General features: G+C 40.4%; 1 long non-coding RNA gene across 1 annotated transcript; it reads left to right on the top strand.

Annotated features, from left to right (window-relative positions):
- Positions 1-9,661: 9,661 nt before the first annotated feature.
- Positions 9,662-12,208, top strand: LOC109168275. Its single transcript, XR_002052063.1, has 4 exons — positions 9,662-9,755; positions 11,134-11,274; positions 11,729-11,836; positions 11,916-12,208. It is a non-coding gene; the product is annotated as an uncharacterized LOC109168275 (long non-coding RNA).
- Positions 12,209-23,262: the final 11,054 nt, after the last annotated feature.

The raw sequence follows: 23,262 nt of genomic DNA, 5'->3' as shown, positions 1-23,262 counted from the left end.
GTTTTGAGTTCCGTTCTAGACATCTATGTGTAGTGTGTATCGTTGCTATTATACCTTGGTTGTTATTGTTGATTATAAGTTGATTGATTGAATGATGATGGGTGTTGTGATCATTGCGCAATGATGGGTGAGACTGATGATGGTGATATTGTGATTTGGTGGAAATGAATTGTTGGCAGATAACACAACGAGTGCTCGGTTATCATGCTAAAGACACGGACCACCCCTTAGACTTACTGGCTAAAGGCTTGGGTCAGGGTATAAGCGCTGCGGTGCCATGTCAGAGCTATACGTGCTGACTCCTTAATTGGTAGCGGTGCTAGAGGCACGGACCATGCGAATGGCACTTCGGTGCTACGATGTTGGTGGACTTGTTGGTGGTTTCGGTGTGGGGCATGTAGTTGCTCCGAAAGAATAAGGAAGGCGATATAAGGGTGGCTTGGAGGTACAGGTTGGAACTGAGATAAGGATGGAGATGAGTAAAGGTTGGAACTTGGTATAAGGTTGGAAGATGGATTGTGTGCTTTGATGTGTACTTGCTAACTGATTGTTACTGGATCCCATTGTTTCCTTCAATTTCTATTTATGAGCTTACTTGTCTAGCCTTTCAAACGGAAGATGCATGCTAGTATCTCTATAATATTCGAAATGTTGCCTTATTGGTGGTGTCTCGAGTCTTGATCCTGGTTTTAAAGCTAGAGTTGCTCTGGATTATATATGTATTCCAGTTTCAAAATGGTTTTCTTATATCTACCTATATTGTACTCAATGCGTGGGAGTGGGTTACCAGCATTATTCGATGACGGTTGTTACACCGTATGTTTTTCAGGTACAGATCTATAGCTTTGGAGCGCGTTAGACGGACTTGTGGATTTAGCTTAGTATTAGTTAGATGGCCTGTGAGTCCTGAATTGTATTGTGGATGATAATTATAGTTTTTGTTCTGTTTGGTTAGTCTAGCCTATCCATCTAGGTTCTCAAACCTAGATGTGGCATAGCACCCCGATACTTATGTTGTTAGTTCCGCTTTATTTGGATGATTAATGATAGATTTGCCTTTATTTCATAAGCTTTAAATGTTTTAAAAATTAGGGGTGTTACATTACTGGTCATTACTCTCTCTCTCTCTCTCTCTCTCCCTCTCTATCTCTCTCTCTCTCTCTCACAAATGTTAAAATGGGTTAAAAAAAAATTTCGTTGAGCATACTCTATGAGACGTTAAAGTTACATTTCGGGTTACTTGAACGTATAGTGAAAAAGTTTTAAAATCTAACAAGTCTATTCACCCCATACTCTAGACTTGTTCCCCTAACCCTCTGAGACCAACACATAATTTTCTTCGTTGTATGCCCCTTGGGCCACTTTGTTTGGATTATGCATGCGTTCGAGCCTATTTTGTACACTCGAATTGTGTATGTCGCATGGGTTCTTATCCCCTAAATTTAACTTCGTTTTTCCATATTGAATATGCCTCTCTGACCATTTGTCCAAATTGGACAAGTATCAGAGGCCCTTATAATTTAATTAAGGGTGGCGCCTGGTCTCTCTCACTTTAATCACGTTGTTTGGGTCCCATTGGCCTGATGGGATTCTTTGTTCGAATCGCACAAGCCTCTGGGACCCTTATAATTTGAAGGGTGGAGCTTGAGCTCTCTCGCTTTAATCATGTTGTCCGGGCCGCATACGCCTCTTGTGAGTTGGGACCCTTTGTCTTAATCGCACAAGCCCCCGGGACCCTTATAACTAAATTAACGGTGACAGTAGAGCTGTCTCTCTTTAATCACGTACACTGGTCGAGTTGCCGCCTAGTTATAAATCTTTTAGTAATTAATAGGACTCATTTCTTTTCTCTTCCCTAATACTTTGCAAACCAAAACTTTTAGTTTTCAACCCTTTTGAACAATCAAATTCAATATATGCGCACAACACTGAATATGAAAGAAATTACCATCACACAACAAATTATTCTATAAAAATAAATTGTTTCAAAATATTTTGCATACTGTCATTTGTAGAAGCATTGTCCAAAGTCAAAGAAAAAAAATTTTCTTATTAATACCCCACTCTTTCAAACAAGTAAACACTTTCTTGGCTAACTCAATAGTTGTGTGTAGGGGCTCCATATGACAAAAAGAGGGCATCCTCATTAGTGGTTCTTGGGGTGGTTTTTGAGGAAACAATGCATATGTGGAGGAGAGAGGGTGGGGGAGAGAGAAGGGGAGAGGTCTTTGCTGAAGGAGCTTGATTTTTGTCAGCTATGTGGGTCTCACAAAAATGCAACAATTAAAGTTGTCTCGCGTGAGGCGCCAATCTCGCGCCTAGCGGGGTGCTTAAATCTTTATTTATTTGTTTTTAATTTTTTTTCTTTTTTCCCTTCCCTCCAATTTTCTCTTTCCTAGTCTCACAACTACAACTATTGGAGATGCTCTTACTATTCGACTTCCAATCCTTATCAACATAGTGAAGAATTAGGCAAATATAGCCTTCAATTGTATAGGCAAATCTCCAATCTATGTATAATGCAATCTCATCTATTGAATTGCAAAGGCATACATTAAGAAGAACGATAAGAAAGTTAAATAGTTGAAAGAAATGGACAATTATAACCTCATGAAAAAATTATTAAAAAAGAAATTTCTAATTATATAACATGAGGGACCAAATGTGGCACATTATATGTGTATACTATAAAGGCTCAGTTTATTTTTGCCCCTGACTTTTTTAGGCGGAATTTTTTTTAATTTGCATTTCTATTCTTGTACCTTGACAAAAGTCAGTCTATTTTGCCCTTGCATATGTGTTAACGTTGGTAGTAAGACAACTGTTTAGACAACAGATGTGATACTATTCCGGTGGTGGGGGCCTCCGTCTCAACGGTCATTTACTCAGTCATGTTTTGGCTATCACCTGTCGCCCATACTCATCTTACTTGAGTGGACTGATATTGAACAAAACTCATTTTTTTGTGTATTTTGTGGTTTTATATATCCTTTTTTCAATTTGATTTAGCTTGCATCTTACTTCATTCGTACTTGATTTATGAGATTTCAGCAGAGTTGTTGGCGAAATCTGTAAGCGACTGCTTTTGCATGTTTGCTTATTATGTTTTTGACCAGTCTATATATATTACAAATACATATTACATAACAAATAATTGATAATTGATAATTGATAATTGATAATTGACTTCAGTCTTACGCTGCTTCTCTTCTTTTGCTGGTCTAAACTCTGTAATATGAGGTATGCTTTGCTCTCTGTTATGTTTTTGGTTTCATATCGGTGTTCTGATTTTGTTTTCATTTACGTCGGCTGTTTAGTGTGGTTGACTATTTCTTCTGCATTCTATTTCTTGTTGTTGTTGCCATAATTGCTTTCATTTACACATTCCATTCCTCGTCATCGTTTGTACGCCATCGTATGTCGTTACTTATTTTGATTGGATCAGGCTCCGAAATCATTTGTACATCTTTTTTTTTTTTTTTCAATCTGTTTTGTTCTCTGTTCGGTTTGCTAAAAAATACACTACGATTATCTTCAAATCTGTCGCGGACTAACTGTTTGTTACTTTCTCCGTAGCTTTGTACGAAATCTCTATTCACAGTATTCGACTTATGTAAATTTAATGCATACGAAACATTCTACCGTTTATGGCACCTCATGTTGGGTTATTGTAATGACTTCTCAAGAATGTGTCTGTAAGCATTGAAAATTTAAATAATATTGTTGGACCATGGTGGATAATTGCTCATTAAATTAATTACTTTAATTAGGCTAATTGGACTAATATTTATTTAATTGGGTTAATTAAATGGCCCATTGAATAATTAATTAGTTTAATTACTTAATTAAATGTAATTGAATGTTGGATTGTTCGGTCCAAGTTGGTGGAATATTTAATTGAGTTGGACCAGGCTGCGTGGATGAATTGGGTTGCCTAATTAGCGGGCTTGACTTGGTCTTGGCCCACTAAAATTATATGTGGATTATATAATTTTGAGGAATTTGAATATTTGATATTATTTGGAAATTTATTGAAATCATGAACTTGGACGCAATGGTGTCCCGATACATTCCTTAATTTAATTAAAATAATTAAATTAAATTAAGAGTTATCCAAAGGATAGAGATGGTTAGAGATTTGTTCTCTACACTCACCACTATAAATAGTGGTTTCATTTTCAATAATTGGAGCTCTGGAAATCTGGATACCGAAGCTCTGCCAAAATCTCGGCAGGATATCGTCTGGAACACGCAACTGCGTATATCGTATATTGCGCTGAGGAATACACCATTTGAACATCGGAAGCCCTTCTTTGAAGATCAAGCTGCATATTAGCCCTTCATTGAAGAACAAGCTACATAACTCCGGTGGCCCTTCAGCGAGGAACTACTCCCAGTTCGGCATACTCCCGAACTCGACATACTTCCAGTTCAACATACTTTGAACTTGGCTTACTTCCAGTTCGGCACACTCCCGGGCCCGAACTTGGCATATTTCCAGTTCAGCATACTCTGGACTCAGCATACTTCCAACAAGGAACTACTTCAAGTTCAGCATACTTTGAACTTGGCACACTTCTAATTCGACATATTCCGAATTTGGCACACTTCCAACAGGCATACTTCTAGTAGAGAATCAGAGGACTTCTCCTATACAGAGATTGTACCCCTGCCATTTGATATATTCTTGATACTACTTGTAACCGATACGTTGACTTTTGAATATATATAATTCAAGTTTTTCGCGTTTACATATTTTGGCACGCCTAGTGGGATAGCTCTGCCTCTCATCTCTCTACTACTAATCTATCTCTACCTGCGCATCAAATGGCATCGAACAATCCCATGTTCAGGAGGACCTATGCCCAAGCTACTAAGTCCAAGTTTACGCCTGTAGCTAGCTCTGGCACTACCCAGAAACTCAAGGTCCGCTGACAAGGAACCGCGTAAAGGATTTGGGGGTCCAAGTGCCTGAACCTCAGTCCATGGCACGACGTGTAGTTCGAAGGCTTGACAAGGCCCCTGCTGCCTCAAAGGCAATTGCTTTTGCTGGAAGTCCACCTTCTCCCAAGGGAGCTACCAATGGTGGTAGTCCAACTTCTATGCAAGGGAACGCTAATAGCGGGAGCACTTCCCCCGTAACTCCGCCACATCCATTATGGAAGGCTGCACTTGAGTGGTCACATGTCTACAATGTCATGCTAGCCATGGCGACAACACAGTCTATGGAGGAGCAATTAGCTAGAATTGCTAAGTCTCTGGAAGGAATGGCTGTCACCCTCCAAAATCAAGAGAAACGGCTTAACACCCTCGATGATAGGGTAGGAAGTATCATGGCGGAACAAGGAAGCCGTGCTCTAGGAAATCAGCCCGAAGGGCAAGAAGAGGTTGGTCAGCAATCACTACCACCTCCTGTTAGCTATGCAGCGGGTGAAGTTGCTTCCCACTTACCTGCAACTGAGAAAACTATTCCACTTACCGAAGGCATGATACCGGTGGATCAGTTGAAGGACTACATAATGGGAGCCATCAAAGGCAAGTTGGATGAATGCCAACCTTCATATTCATATTCTAAACCCTACACACAAAGAATTAAAAAGTTGAAAATGCCATACGGCTATCAACCCCCTAAGTTCCAGCAATTTGATGGCAAGGGAAACCCTCGATAGCACATTGCCCACTTTGTGGAAACATGCAATGATGCAGGGACTTATGGGGATCTGTTGGTAAAGCAGTTTGTCCGTTCATTAAAGGGAACTGCGTTTGATTGGTACACTGACCTCGCGCCCGGCTATATTGATACCTGGCATGATATGGAACGTGAGTTCCTAACCCGTTTCTATAGCACGAGGAGAACAGTTAGCTTCTTGGAACTCACTACCACTCGCCAATGGAAGGGCGAATGCGCCGGTAGCTACATCGAAAGGTGGAGGGAACTATGCCTGAATTGCAAAGAAAGAATATACCAAAGTTCTGCAATTGAAATGTGCATCCAAGGCATGCACTTTGAACTCTCCTATATCCTACAAGGGATTAAGCCAAAGTCCTTTGAGGAGTTATCCAGTCGTGCTCACGACATGGAGTTGAGCATCGAAGCCAGCGGAGGGCTCAACATATTGAACTTGCCTAGCTCCTCCAATGCACCTGAAAAACAAGAAGTTAAAAAGTGGAACAAATCATTTCCAAAGCAAGAAAAGAAGGAAGTGATGAATGTGAAGGCTACACCAATGACAGTTTTCACTAAAGCAGCTGAAAGACCTAGGCCACGACCATTCTCTGGCCCGTCAAGGGGTGGTAGAAGGCCGACAATTGAAGAAAGGCAGAAGAAGTCTTATCCTTTCATGGATTTCGATGTATCTCCTATGTTTGATGAGCTACTCAAACTTAGACTCATTGAGTTGCCGAAAATGAAACATCCTGATGAAGCTACACGGGTGGATAACCCAATTGAGAAATGCTTTATCTTCAAAGACAAAGTTATGGCACTGGCCAGAGACGGGAAAATTGAGCTTGCTGATGCTAACGCGTGCTCAAATCAAATATCGATTACACTCGGACGGTTCGCTCCGCTGTGTACTGAAAAGGAACACTACAAGAAAAATCATGAATCGCGATGGAAAATCGCGACGGACAATATTCCGTCGCCATTTAGCGACCGAATACATTCCGTTGCGAAATTGCGACGGAAATGGCGATGGAATTAAATTCCGTCGCGAATTTTGACGCAAAGATAAAACAAAGCCCGCGAAAGATTGGCGGCAAAAAATTCACGACCGAATTTTCGACGGAACTAATTTCCGTCGCCATTTCGCGACGGAAAATGAGATGGATTTTCTTTCCGTTGCGCAATGGCGACGGAAGTTGCGACCAACTGGATTCCATCGTTAAATGAATTAAGTTTTGATGTATGGACTAAATATTGCGACGGAATTAACGACCGACTGAATTCTATCGCAATATTTGGTTTAAAATTTATTATTTTCTTTTAAAGTTAAACGTTGTCATTTTTAAAGAAAATTGAAATTAAAATCAAATATAATATAATAAAAATAAAAATTAAAATCTAAATGTAACACCCCAGATTTTCAAGACATTTAAAACTTATAAAATAAAGGTGAAATCTCATTAAATCCCAAAACATAATACAAGAGTACGGGGTTCTATGCCACACCTGAGCTAGAGAACTCAGGTGCACAGGCTAACTAACTAATATCCTCAATAATGTAAATGCATAAGCATGGCACGCAGGTCGAAAGGGAAACTATCTACTTCTACGCTCCAAGTTCTAGCACGCTCCAGTGACTTATTCTTCTGTGCCTGAAAGCCAAATATATCTGTTCAGCGAGAGATGCTGGTAACCCACTCCAACGCGTTGAAATACAATACATATAGTTATATACATAGATATACGAAAAGTCATTTAGAAGCATGAAGATATATCCTAAGAGACTCTAGCTTTCAAATCAAGGAACCGACTCGACAAATAGGGGTACACACAACCAACAGTCATAATCAAGCATATACAATTCTCACATAGGGCACAGTTATAGATAAGCACAACCAATAATCACAATTAAGCATTACTAGCAAGAGCCCTATGGTCACGTTTCCATAACAGTCATATCATCAATCCTTCTCATCTCATCATATAGCACACTTTGTTGGCGCCACAGGACCAATCGCATGCCTATACATGAGGGTCAGCGCATATAGCTCTGACACGGCCCCGCAGCACCCTGCCCCGTCTCACAGCACGGAGGGGTCGATCGCAACCGACCGATGAACCGCAGCTCTATATAATATTTATATACCTGACCGGTCTTTACCAGCCTGGTTAATAGTTGGGATGGTTCTCAACCCATTCAACTGCCCGTATAGTGGACCTCTGTCCTATATAATATTTATATACCTGACCGGTCTCTACCAGCCTGGTTAACAGTTGGGATGGTTCTCAACCCATTCAACTGCCCGTATAGTGGACCTCAGTCCTATATAATATTTATATACCTGACCGGTATTTACCAACCTGGTTAACAGCCGGTATGGTTCTCAGCCTATCCGACTGCCCGTATAGTCAGATTCATCTCAACCAAATCGGGGTAACATGCATACATAACACATAGCAAGCACATGCAACCCACATTAACACATTGGGAAGGGGGAAACGTATAACGAAACCTATGCGTGGTCATCCACAACTAAGAATACTCCTAAGGGGTTCATACTTCTTATACCTAGGTCAACGGGATACCAATTCAACTAGTATGCAATACACAAGACTCATTCGACCTACGAACGATATCTGAACATCAAACTAGACATAGGCACGATAGGAGGGGTCCGTTGGGACGCCACGGGGGTCGGGGGAACATCAAACGGGGAAGCCAGAATCCCGGGTTGGGATACTTTCTAGCGGGTAGCCGGTGGGTGAGGGTTCACCCGCCGGCTGCCCGCCGGCGTTACTGTTCCGGGCAGCGGGTGCCCGGCGGGCAACTGCCCGCCCGCCGGCTGCCCGCTGCCGGAGCTGCCCTTTTTGGCCGCGGGTAGGTGGCGGGTCCCCTACCCCCACCTACCCCCCACTGACTCTTTTTCATCAATAACGCCCCGGAAACCTTTGTGGAACCCGAAGCCATGCTTAGACACTTTCAACGCAATTGACAACAACACGTAGACAATTAACGGATCGAAATCAAGAAACATACGGCACATATCCTAACATGCTTTTCTAAATATAAACAACACCCAATCATGCGAATTCCCGCCCAATACACCAAGAATAATACCACACAAATCTCACGATATAACCTAGGGTTCTTAATTACTTTTTAAATCAACAAGAACACGATTCATCTTTTAATATCAAGACTCGGTAGGAAATAACACATAAGCATCAAGAACATCATATAATCATCAAGAACATCACATAATCATCAAGAACATCAAGAACACCTTTTAATCATCAAGAACTCCTCAAGAACATCAAGATCACCCATGGAATCATAATACCAATTATCAAGATCATTATAACGAATCATCAATCTCAGAAGAACATGGGGGAAATCCTAAGAGGGGAAACATAGCTATGAAAATAGGTTTTGTTGAGACATGGGTTACCTCTTAGCCTTAATTAATTCCTTGGCTATGAAGGGTCTTTCTTTAAGCTTTCTTCTTTCTTGATTTCTCCTAAGGGGATTCTTGGAACTTCTTGTGTGGTGAGAGGTTATTGTGGTGAAAGATCTAGGTGCCTTCTATATCCCTATTTATATATTTAAGACTCCTAATTAGGGCCTGAATGGTATGGGTTTACTAATTCTATTCCTTATAGGACTAAGGACTTGTTTTAGAGATAAGGGTCCATGGTCCATAGTGGATCATATTAATTAATTAAAGAGAATCCTAATCATAATCTGAATAGTAAAAGGCCTACTTCCTTTATTCCTAATAGGCCTAAGACTCTCATTTAGGCAAGGGTCCACGGTTCATGGTGGACCTCATTAATTAATTAATGAGAAACCTAACCGAATTAAATCATATTTAATTATTATTAACGGGATTAATTAAATAATTAATACGTGATTGAAGGCCGTAACACGGGGTGTTACACTAAATCCTAAGACGCTAGCCTAATTTCAGATAGACGCCAATGCAGAATGCCATTGCACCATCGCCATTGCAGAACGCCATCGCAGCAGAGCGCCGTCGCCGTCGCCGCACAGCGCCGTCTCTGTCTGCGACTGCTCCTCCGTCTATGACTGGTAATTCTATAAATCCATCTCTATTATAGTTCCTCCTCCTTGTTTTTGTGACTGCTGTTTCTTCCCTTTTTGTGCAACCTGAACATTCCTCCAAAAGCTCATAAAGTCAATGTTCGATCAGTATCTCGCATTCCTTCACAAGCTTGTAAAGCAAGTCGGTGGTGAAGAAGGGCTGTTGTAAGACTTTCTGAATGAGACCCATAAATTAAATTTCTTGATAGATAAATTAAAGAATCTTCTCTAGATTTTTGAATTGATAATTATGCAAAGTTACCTGTGTTATTTAAGAGCACTGTAGTTTTCCAACAGAACCTTCTCACCATGGAAGTCCACAGCCTCCTTTCGGATTTTTATTATCTCATCATTACAAAGAACAGTGTCATATGTAACCCTAATTTTAGGATAATGAGCATTGTTATCTGGAAAAGATATATAAGCGAGCTAGGCAGGTTTTGTAGAGTTGAGTGTGAGAAAATTCATTGCTTTAGCTCCATCTCAAGTTATTCTTTGCTGATAAGCAGTGCTTTTCTTGATGAATCACATGTGAAAAGCTCTGTAAAAGACTGGGCATATATGTATGTAGAAATGTAGAACTAACTCACAACTGGGCATATATGTCTGTAGAAGTGTAGAACTAACTCACAAGGACTACGAACCTAGTTCCTACCTGGCCTGGGCTTCCATTCACTTTTATAGCTTTATCACATCCAAAGTTTTCTTAAATGTCAAGACTTTGTTGTTCTATGAGCCTAAATTATAGTCATTATTAATGTCAACTGCATTTTACAAAGAACAGTGTCATATACAACCCTCTAACTTAATAAGGAGCTTTTTATATATATATATATATATATATATATATATATATATATATATAACTTTAAGTAACAAGATTAAGCTTAGACATTTAAACTTTGCAGGAACATTATAAAACTAAAATGAAAGTATCAAAGCTAAAGAGTCTTCAGAAACATTATAAGATGCAAATAAAACTTATTCCATATTTCCATGTATAATATATATATATATATATATATATATATATATATATATATATATATATATATATATATATATCCTGCATCATCTTTTTCATCCCACTTCAAAAGTATATTTTCTAATTGGTATAATGACACTGTCAACTTCATTTGATTGTAATATACTCTGTATATTGTAATATTGAAGTGTTGATGAATGCTAGTGTGACTTTATAACTTCATTGTGTATGCACTGTTTGATATTGATTTTTATGTGATTCTAGACTAGTTATTATGTTTGCATTTAACTTGTTATGAACTAGTTATGAGTCTAATGGAATTTTATAAGCTTGTAAGTATTAATGTACCAGCTAGCATGTTTGAATAATTGGACAAAACAGAATGATGTTTGGAATTCCGAGGAGGGCAAGAAGAAAACAAAATTGGCTAAGAAAAATAGGTGTGGAGGAGTTTTAACTGGAGTTGCTCAATCTACCCATACCACAGGGTCAACACCTCACGTAAAAGTTGCACCTCAACTTGTAAGTTCATTTGAATTGTTTAAGTTATAAGTATTATGTGTTTTGTATTGGTTGAAAATCATAATTATGTTTAACCAACAACTTCCTCACTCTCATATACTATAGAGCATATTGCTTGGAAAGATAATAGCCCTACAATTTATATTAGCATTTAGAGATAATTCTAAGCTTTTTGTTTGATGTCTTGCTAGGATTTGGTTGACGTTGTTATTAGATTCTTGCAAACTGTTGATTGTTGGTATTTTGATCGTTGGAATTCTTTACTTATAGTGACATCTTTTTATGTTTTCTGTTGATTGTGATTGTGTTTTATTGAGTTTATTGATTGATGTTGGAGACTATAATTGAATTGTATTATATATTGAACAGGGAGATAGTTTTATTTACAAAGGCAACTCTGCCGAATTTTTTCTTACTTTAAAAATTGCTTTTGTTTGTTAAATATAATTTGTAGGAAGGACAATTGGGTCATTGTCCATCGTATTATGAACTGTTCAAGCATACACATACCAAACAACACAATGGGCAAACATTCATAGCTGAAAAAGCCAGACAAATTCATGTAAGTTTAATTTATTTTTAGTTTTTTAAATATATATGCCTTTACATATATTTTGTACTAAATTTCTTACATATTTTAGGAACAAATTGCATCGTAACGGGAGATGTTGGCAGAAAATGGGGAGCAGGTGGATGATAGTCAATTATACTATGACGCGGTTGGTGGACACGTCAAGAAAAGAAGAGTTTGAAGGCTACTATTCTCCTTATGCAACGACTTGATGCTATTGATGGCGGGAGAGCGGGTACTTCATCATCACATCCATTTCAAATCAATTGATTTTAATGGTTGTTTAATTTGTTAAGACTATTACAATGTTGTTTATACTTAAATTGACTATTATTATGTATTAAATGTGGATTGATAATGTATTATTATGTTGTTTAGACTTGAATTGACTATTATTATGTATTAAATGTGAATTGGTAATGTATTATCACTTGAACTTAATGTAGAATTATGTTATATTATATTATATTTTAGAATTAATAGTATTTTTTATATTAATATTTTTAAAAAATTCATTACTATTTAAAAATCATAATTTTACTCTAAAAGAATTCAAAAAATGCGACAGAATCGCGACAGAATATAAGATTTGCGACAGAATATTTGTTGCAAACAAAGCGACGGAATCACGACAGAAATGTTTTCCGTCGTGTTTTTTGCGACGGAATTGGAGACGGAAAAGATAATATGACGACGGAATATTCGGTTTATAAATAACGACGGAATTGCGACGAGAAATGTTCCGTTGTGAAAATTGCAACGGAATTGCGACGGAAATGTTCCGTCGCCAAATTTTGCGACGGAACTATTCCGTCGTCTATCAAAATACGACAAGGTGATAGACAACGGAATAAATTCCGTCGCAAAACTCGATTCGCGACGGAAATTTGCCCATTCGCGACGGAATAATTCCGTCGCGATTCGCGATTTTTCTTGTAGTGGAAGATGGGAAGCAACGGAAACGTCCACTCCTCTTCATTGATAAGCATGTTGCTGGTCAAAGTTCAGAACCACAGCAAAATGATAATACATCTGAAGGAAAATGGGTGATTATCGCTCATAGAAAGAAGAAAGTTGAGTTTGGGAGACACCCTAAGCACACAACGAGAAGTTGGGTTGAGAAAACCTCAACAAGTGGCCATGCCCGCAGACCAAAGACGAAGGGGCATGTCAAGCAACCACGAGCACCAGTTCCTTTGGCTCAATATATGCCAAAAGGATTTAATCTTCAAGGGGTAGACACTGCTAGCTCCTGCCTCAATACAAATGACAAGCCAGAAGATGAAGGAGAATGTTCATCTCCCAAACACATCGGGGATGAGGAAGTGCTAATGCAGAAAGCTATTTCCTACTCCACAGAAATTTCCTTCAAGGATGAAGACTTGTGACTTGGAGGCACGCCACACAATCGCCCATTATTTGTTAAAGGCTATACCCGTGGGCAAAAGCTCAAAAGAATTATGGTTGATAAAGGTTCAGCTGTCAACATCCTATCCCTTCGAGCTGTGATAGATGCAAGGACATCTTATAACTTGTTACTTGGAAGGCCGTGGATACATGAAAATGGGGTGGTACCCTTGTTTTGGCATCAATGCCTCATGTTTGAAAAGAACGGCGTAGTTGAAAAGGTTGTCGCCGATGAAAACCCTTTCACAGAGACTGAGTGTTACTTTGCGGATGCAAAGTTCTACATTAAAAGGCAAGTTATTATTGAAGATATTGAGGAAAGCAATAACGATCCACCTTCCCGATCAAAGTCAATGGGAAAACAAGTTGTAGAGGGAGATCAACACAACACGAAATTCATTTTCCCGCTTGCAAGGATTGATACACTCAAAGCAAATGCAGCAAAATCATCCGAAGAGAAAGGTGGTGATAAATTGGGCCAAATATTCCCTGCCAAGCGTACCGAGGGTTTCGACCCTAACGCTTATAAGCTTCTAGCCAAAGCTGGCTATAACCCCAACGAGCCACAGAAGTTGGGAAAGCTTATCCCAGAAGCTGGTGGTAAAGGCAAGGCAAGTCACCAAGAACCTTAAACGGGCAAAGGGTTGGGCTATGTCCCCCCTAAACCAGTGCGAATTCTTATAAATAGGGCTGCAAGTAATTGTATCTCCGCGGAGGGAAGCGAGTATGACCCAAAGCTCACACCTACCAATGATAATGGGCAAGACAAAAAGAAGTCAGTCTTCGACCGAATCGGTAAGGCAGACTATCGACGCTCAGTCTTTGATAGACCGGGGTCAAGTCCTAAAGCCCTAAAGAGAAGGCAATGTATGATCGACTTGGAGTTGTCCAAGTTGTTAAAAGACAGTGCCAATGTTCCTGCTGAAATGGAACCTCCCAAAAGGCTTAGAAGTATGATTCCTTCTCGGATGAGACGAGAAACATATATTCATGTTTCATGTGGTGAAGTGTTGAAAGTCCAACCGAAGACCATTGTACACACTCGTGTACATACAGAGGAAAATGATGAAAGCATAGGCTCAAGTGATGACGTACCACCAACTACTCAGTGAGAGGTGGCATCGTTGTTCCATATTACTTTATGTGATGAGACTCCGATTGAGGGAGAAGATGCGGAAGAGGCACCCCATGAGTTAGAAGAAGGGGTATGAGCCGCAGTGGATGAATTAAAAGAAGTTGATCTGGGAACTCCTGAAAATCCTCGTCCTATCTTCATTAGCGCACTCCTATCTGATGAAGATGAAGAAATCTATGTCACATTGCTGAAAGAATATATTGATGTCTTTGCATAGACATACAAGGATATGCCAGGGTTAGACCCAAAGGTAGCTGTGCACCGCTTAGCAGTGAAGAAGGGGTGTCGCCCGATTAAGCAAGCTCAACGACGCTTCCGCCCCGAGCTCATTCCCTCGATTGAAACAGAAGTTAATAAGCTTATTGAGGGTGGCTTCATTCATGAAGTTAAATATCCAACCTGGATATCCAGTATTGTGCCCGTGCGCAAGAAGAACGGCCAGATCCGCGTCTGCGTAGATTTTCGTGACTTCAATGTGGCATGCCCGAAAGATGACTTCCCGCTTCCTATCACGGAGTTAATGATAGATGCCGTGACTGGGCATGAGATCCTGCTGTTCATGGATGGCTCCTTTGGTTACAATCAAATCTGCATGGCGCCGGAAGATGAAGACTTAACTGCATTCCGAACGCCGAAAGGCATCTACGGTTACAAAGTAATGCCCTTTGGTTTGAAAAATGTAGGTGCTACATAGCAACGGGCTATGCAGACAATATTTGATGATATGCTCCATAAAATGGTCGAGTGCTACGTAGATGACCTGGTTGTGAAGTCGAAATTGCGTACAACCCACCTGGTGCATTTAAGGCAAGTCTTCGACCGCCTACGGAAGTTTCAACTCAAAATGAACCCCCTGAAATGTGCTTTCGGGGTTGCTGCTGGAAAGTTCCTCAGGTTTACTGTTCGACACAGGGGCATCGAGATCTAGCAGGCCAAAATTGACGCCATAATGAAGATGCCTGAGCCGAGAAACCTTCATGAGCTTAAAATCTTACAAGGGAAGTTAGATTACATCCGAAGGTTCATATCAAACCTAGCAGGAATATGTCAAACTTTTAGTCGGTTGATGAAAAAGGGCATCTCATTCATATGGGATGAGGCATGCAAGAACGCATTTGAGAATATAAAGTCATACATGATGAATCCGCCTGTGCTAGCCGCTCCTGTTCATGGTCGCTCGCTGATCCTTTATATCTCCGTCTAAGACAGTTCTGTTGGCGCCTTGCTTGCTCAGGAAAACGACAAGGGGAAATAGAATGCTCTCTACTATCTCAGTAGAATGATGACCCCGAACGAGTTAAAGTACTCCCCAATTGAAAAGCTATGTTTGGCACTTGTGTTCGCCATCAAAAAACTTAAACACTATTTCGAGGCTCATACCATCCGGCTTGTTTCCAAAGCGAACCAGGTGAAATATGTTATGGCGAAGGTCGTTCTCTCCGACCGCCTCGCAAGGTGGTACTTATTGTTTCAACAGTTTGAAATTATATATGTGCCGCAAAAGTTTGTCAAGGGGCAAGCCTTGGCCAATTTCCTAGCAGATCACCCAATACCTGCTGAATGGGAGTTGTCTGACGATTTGCCTGATGAAGATGTGCTTGTCATTGAAGTCCTACCCCCATGGAAGATGTACTTTAATGGAGCTTCACATAGAGAAGGGGCAGGTGCTGGAGTTGTCTTCGTCACTGCAGAAGGCCGAGGTGTTGCCATATTCATTCACCTTGACCGAGCAATGTTCAAACAACGTTGCTGAGTATCAAGCATTGATACTTGGGCTCGAAATAGCGGCTGACATGAAGCAGCTGAGAATTAACATTTATGGAGATTCAAAGTTGATCATAAACCAAGTGTTGGGTCTATATGAAGTGAAAAATGCGGAGTTAGTCCCATATAACAACCATGCAAAGATAGTAATGCAATGGTTAGGGGATGTCACAATTGAACATATACCAAGGAAAGAAAACAAGAAGGCTGACGCTTTAGCCGCATTGGCTTCGACTATTGCTCATCCTGCAGCCCGAGTGCGAGTATGTCAAAAGTGGGTAGTTCCACCAATCTTCAATGAAGACGGCTCAGTTGATGAAACTGTTGAACTCCCTACTGCCCCAGTTTATGATACAGGCAAGGACGACTGGAGGCAACCGCTAATTGACTACCTCACTGATGGGAAGATACCTGGAGATCCTCATAAAAGGGTGGATATAAAGCGTTGAACTCCTCGCTTCATCTACTATAAAGAGACGTTGTATCGTCGGTCATTCGAAGGAGTCTTTCTCCGATGTCTAGGGGAAGATGAAGCTTTACAAGCTATGCAAGAAGCTCATTCCGGGGTTTGCGGTGCACATCAATCCGGTCCCAAGTTACACGTCCACATTAAGCGAATGGGCTACTATTGGCCTACAATGGTAAAGGATTACATAGACTATGCTCGAAGATGTCAAACTTGTCAGTATCATGCAAACTTTATCCATCAGCCACTAGAACCTCTACACCCAACAGTTGCATCTTGGCCATTCGATGCTTGGGGACTTGATGTGGTTGGCCCAATTACACCTAAGTCATCTGCAGGGCACACATACATACTAGCTGCCACCAACTACTTTTCAAAATGGGCGGAAGCTGTAGCATTGAAGGAGGTAAAGAAAGAAAATGTTGCAGACTTTCTCCGTGTCCATATCGTCTATCGATTTGGTATCCCACGATATATCTTAACAGATAACGGGAAGCCCTTTGACAACAAGTTGATGGACAAGATCTGCAAGCTTTTTGACTTTAAGCAGCGAAACTCATCAGCTTACTATGCAGCTACGAATGGGCGTGCCAAAGCATTTAATAAGACCCTATGCAATTTGTTGAAGAAAGTGGTCTCAAAGCCAAAAAGGGACTGGCATGACAGAATGGAAAAAGCTTTGTGGGCGTATAGAACCACATACCGCACACCTACTCAAAGCACTCCATATTCTTTGGTGTGTGGTGTAGAAGCGGTCTTGCCTCTAGAGCTCCAAATACCTTCCTTAAGGTTGGCTATACAAGAGGGTCTTACTAATGAAGAAAATGCTAAGCTACGCTTGGCTGAGTTAGAAGTCTTGGATGAAAAATGTCTGCAAGTGCAACAAAGCTTGAAGTCTATCAATCTCGCATGTCTAGAGCTTTTAACAAAAGGGTAAGGACCCGTTCCTTTCAAATTGGGGACAAGGTCCTAGCTGTTCGCAGGCCCATCATTGTCACGAGAAAAACCGGCCACAAGTTCACTTCAAGGTGGGATGCCCTATGTGATTTTAGAAATTTACACCGGTGGGGCTTATAAGCTAATTAGTGAAGATGGTTTGAAGATCGGTCCGATTAATGGAATGTTCCTAAAGCTTTACCACCATTAAACTTGGGGTGTCAACAGAAGTCATGAAGATGTGATGAATGACTGATCCACCAAAACTGCAGCACGTGGTTAAAATGCTAATGCATCTCGCTTTGTCTATGGGTGGGCCCAAATCATAGACGCCCCTGGCCCGCATGAGTCTAAACTGTGAACGACTCTACTTTATAATAAAACATCATTTGAACTACGTTTGACTTGATCTCCTTCATAGGAGTACGTAGGCAGCTTAGAAATCAAATTATCTAAGTTCAGTCCTAACAAAAAAACAAATACAATTCATGTTGCAAGAGTGGTGTATCAAGACAATCACTCAACAAGCCAAAGCAATGATGTCGAGTGAATGCTAAAAGACAAGCACACAAATGAGAGCATTTAATTATCAAGAGTTAGAAAAAGAAATAACAACAGTCTTGCAACCAAAAAGAGAAACGACTAAAGGAAAAACAACATCAGTCGATGAAAAGCCCACGATTAAGCATGTTAATTACCTCTACTTGCCGCTAAGCTCATCTCCGCCTTGTTCAAGCTCTCTTCATCTTCTAGCGTTAACATAGTCAACTCTTTGATGGGAGAGACTTCTGCCTTGGCATTTGAAACTGTAGTCTCAGCCTTGGTTGAATTTTCGGTAGCCTCAACGATATTAATGGCAGCCAGCAACATGCATTTTGACTGGCCAACTGATAGGGGAAAACCCTTTATGAAATTTTCAAGGGAGGAAGCTAAAAGATATTCCTTGATATGAGTCAAAACTGTCTCATATCCTCCAAGACTCCTTGACATGAGTCGAAGCTGTCTCATATCCTTCAAGACTCATTAGTACGAGTCGAAACCGTCACATATCTTTCAAGATTCCCTGGTATGTATGAGTTGAAACTGCCTCATGGTGACCTCCAAGAAGTCTGTTCTGAGTGTCCCTCTTAAAGCAAGGGTGTTAGTTACACGAGGTTTCACCTTCAAGTATCCAACTCCCTAAAATTGGGAGTATATATGAGTATTCCACATGGTGTAGGCCGGATTACAGAGTCCATGTATTTGAGGGCTTGAATTTAAAAAGGAAGGAATTTACTAACTGGGATGAATCTATTATGTTGATTTATTAAAGTCCAGTTTTTCACTCAAAATCAAGTCAAGTTATGAAGTTTGCAAGGAAGTCATAAATCAAGGAAAATGTTCTGAGACTACTCGAAGAAAATTGTCATGAAAGTCTTCAAGGAAATTCTCATGTCACATTATGTCACAAAACAATCAATATAATATATATATTTTATGAATACACATATCACGTATATATATCATATATTATGTACGTGTATACATAAGTATATATTATTATGCATATGCATACATATGATTTGCAAGGTGGAAGCCAGAGATATATATATATTATTACATGGACCAGTGCACCGCATATATAAATATATACTATTATGTACACCCACATCACATGCAAAGCAAACCACTGTGCATATTATATATATTAAAAGAAAATTTATATATATGTATATGGCACGTAAATAGAGAAACCAAAGTGGTGGAACTTGGAAGATACGCTAATATACATATGTATATATACACGCACAAGCAACAGAGAAGGGAAAAGAAGATAATGGAAATCTGCAAAGGGCAGCCGCGGCTGTAACGTGCATATACGCTGACACACGCAAAGCAGAGGGAAAAAATAAAACATGGGAATATGGCCGTATGGGAAAGCGACACGGTGCATAGCTCTAGGCCCTCTGTAGTCTCATATATATATACACATATATATGATATATTCATGACAGAGTCCAGGAAGAAGCATACCAGATGTTAAGGCGGATGCGATACTAGATCGCTGGAGTGATCCCGTTCCTAATGAACACGCTGTGTCCTAGGCGCCGGTTGTCTTCGGCATACCGGGGTTCAGGCTGGCTCCGTCTTCTTCATCACCAAATGCAATGAGAACATGAGGTAGTGGTTGTAGCGTCGTAGCAGTCAACCTGTTCGTAGCAAGGTGCAAGGGTGAACCGTGACCATGGAGTCCGAGCAATGATAGAAAACAAGCCTGGAAAAATCAATTCCCAAGTGTTCCTTCTTCGCTGATAAAGACGACGATGATGGTGACCGTGACGTGCCGAAGCAACGTCTCTACGGCAGTTCCTATTGCAGTAGTAGAAGCGTGCCGGAGCGAATAGCCATGGAATCAAGTCCAAGGCTTGGAGAGATCTTCCTTTGCCAAGACATGCCTATATCGTAGGACAACAGCAACGTGTCGTAGCACATATACCCGGTGAAATCCCAGCATTGTGGCAATAACAGAGGCGTGCCGGAGCAACACTCTGCAGCGACGACATTCCGATGATGGTGGCAACGGGCATCCTCCTTCGACGAGCTTGTCGATGACAGCAACTCGCCGGAGTACGGTGACTATCCAATAGCTTTCCTCTCCAAATGGTGTCATTGTCGACAGCCATGCTCCAATAGCTTTCCTCTCCAAATGGTGTCATTGTCGGCAGCCATGCTCCAATAGCTTTCCTCTCCAAATGGTGTCATTGTCGACAGCCATGCTCCAATAGTTTTCCTATCCATATGGCGTCATTGTCGACAACCATGTGCGTCCTCCTTCGACGAGCTCGTCGATAATAGCAACGTGGCGAAGCACGCGCTTAGTGACATCCCAACAATGGCGGAAGACAACTTCTCCGACGGTAGAAGACGTGCTGGAGCAACGTCCTGAGGTGCTCCTTCACCAAAGACGGTGGCCGACGGTGCAAAGCAAAACCATTACGAAAAAAAAAAAAATCAATCTCCAATCACAGCAGTGGGCGGCTAATCCAAACAATGGGAAAATCAATTCCCAGGAAGCTCCACCCCAATGTTGGTGATGACTATAAGTTCAAGCAGTGGTGAAATACACCTAAGAAAATCAATTTCCAGGTGTTTTCAACCCAATGCCTCACATATCCGCTTTCCCTTACTCCCTCCTGTCAAAGAAAAATCTAGGATATAGTATATGTTGCAAAAAGATTAAAATTACCTTGAGAAAGATCGTAACTCTGCGAAGATCAATTGCAGGCAGCTCTTGGAGTGAAAATTGTAAGCTCGTGAGAGTTATTTATAGCTACAGAGTCCTAGAACCTAAATGAGTTTGAGTATATATGGGATTCAAAATTTGTTTTCTTTTCCCAATCTGTTTCTCTTATGTGATTAGAGCCCCACGGCGGATGGATTCATGAATGGAGTAGGATGAGCTGTTACTTTGGATTAACATAGGAAAATCACGTACATATGCGGTCAACTTCTACCAAATTATGGAAAAAGATTTTTTTTTAATAGCTAAAGTCAAAATTAATCTTTGGCTAAAATTAAAAAAGCAAAATGGGCCTTTAATGAGATTATTTATGCAATCGGATTATTGGATATGCTTCTTGTTGGGTCTGTGCAAAAATAAGAAGTCTTTGCAATCAAAATATAATTTGTTGGGTTGCTATCTACAAATATAGACTCATGGACTGCTACGGTTAATTTCAAGACTACCTTCCCTCTGCATTTATCGCACGTCAAGCAAGTCTCGAATGGGCAATTTTTAAGCATTGAGATTTAAATAATATTGTTGGACCGTGGTGGATAATTGATTATTAAATTAATTACTTTAATTAGACTAATTGGACAAATATTTATTTAATTGGGTTAATTAAATGGCCCATTGAATAATTAATTACTTTAATTACTTAATTAAATGTAATTGAATGTTGGATTGTTTGGCCCAAGTTGGTGGAATATTTAATTGAGTTGGACCAGGCTGTTTGGATGAATTGGGTTGCCTAATTAGCGGGCTTGACTTGGTCTTGGCCCACTAAAATTATATGTGGATTATATAATTTTGAGGAATTTGAATATTTGATATTATTTGGAAATTTAATGAAATCATGAACTTGGACGCAATGGTGTCCCGATACATTCCTTAATTTAATTAAAATAATTAAATTAAATTAAGAGTTATCCAAAGGATAGAGTTGGTTAGAGATTTCTTTTCTACACTCACCACTATAAATAGTGGTTTCATTTTCAATAATTGGAGCTCTGGAAATCTGGATACCGAAGCTCTGTCAAAATCTCGGCAGGATATCGTCTGGAACACGCAACTGCGTATATCATATATTGCGCTGAGGAATACTCCATTTGAACACCGGAAGCCCTTCTTTGAAGATCAAGCTGCATATTAGCCCTTCATTGAAGAACAAGCAACATAACTCCGGAGGCCCTTCAGCAAGGAACTACTCCCAGTTCGGCATACTCCCGAACTCGATATACTTCCAGTTCAACATACTTTGAAGCCACTAATATCTCGGGAGTTTGCTCTCCGATGAAACCCCTTCCGCTTGCTAAGCTCAAGAAAGACGCTTCCCAACTCAACCCACTCCCCCCAATCTTCACTTTACGCCACGCCGACTCCCCTTTCGTCATAAGGCGTGGAATGCACACTCCCGAACTTGGCATACTTCCAGTTCAGCATACTCTGGACTCAGCATACTTCCAACAAGGAACTACTTCAAGTTCAGCATACTCTGAACTCGACACACTTCCAATTCAACATATTCCAGATTTGGCACACTTCCAACAGGCATACTTCTAGTAGAGAATCAGAGGAATTCTAGTTTTTCGCGGACTAACTGTTTGTTACTTTCTCCGTAGCTTTGTACGAAATCTCTATTCACAGTATTCGACTTATGGAAATTTAATGCATACGAAACATTCTACCGTTTATGGTACCTCATGTTGGGTTATTGTAATGACTTCTCAAGAATGTCTCATGTCGTTACCAGTCTGTACCTGTGTTGTTGAGGTCGCTGTCTTCGGTTGCCACTCTTCATGCGACTGACCTCCTCTTCATTTTTGCAATGCTCTGTCTTACTTCATTGTCCATCATTTTTCCTCGTATTCCTTTGGTTGCAATTGAGTGCTTACTTGGTGCATGCTGTGACATGGTAGACATGACCGCTTTATGGCCGCAGTATTGTGTGTTAAATGTTTCCGTTGATATTTTCTCCCCATGCTAAGGTCTCATTCATCTTTACCTTTTTGAAGGAATTTTTGTGATGAATTCCGTGCATACTCTCCCAAAATGCCCAAAAGTCTTGACCTAGTCGGTTAGCAAAGCCAATCCTTAGGTCTTAACTCCCTATTCTTGTTAGGGTTCTATGCGGATCAAGGGACTTTGGGTTGGTTTCCTCGTTTTATTGAATTTCATCTCTTCCTTGGTAGGTGAATCCTTAGCACGACTTGACGTCTTTCCCAAACTTTAGCTTGTTGCGCCCTTTTGGTGATGCTTCTCGTGGTAAAAGCTTCCTAGCACGCTTCCTTCCTTCTTGGAATGCAGTCGGTTTATTGATTCTTGTTGCGAAATGACTTGGTGGTCCTTACGAGTTGTTTTACTTCCTTGTTTGGCCCTTAAAATAATTGAGGTCTTGATACCAAAGTGTTCCCTACACTTCCCTTGAACGTATGACCCTAGAATGG

This window comes from Ipomoea nil, unplaced genomic scaffold (genome assembly GCF_001879475.1).
Source record: "Ipomoea nil cultivar Tokyo-kokei standard unplaced genomic scaffold, Asagao_1.1 scaffold3195, whole genome shotgun sequence".
Classification (NCBI taxonomy): Eukaryota; Viridiplantae; Streptophyta; class Magnoliopsida; order Solanales; family Convolvulaceae; genus Ipomoea; species Ipomoea nil.
Note: the sequence above shows the minus strand (reverse complement) of the source record. Positions and strands in the feature narration are given on the sequence as shown.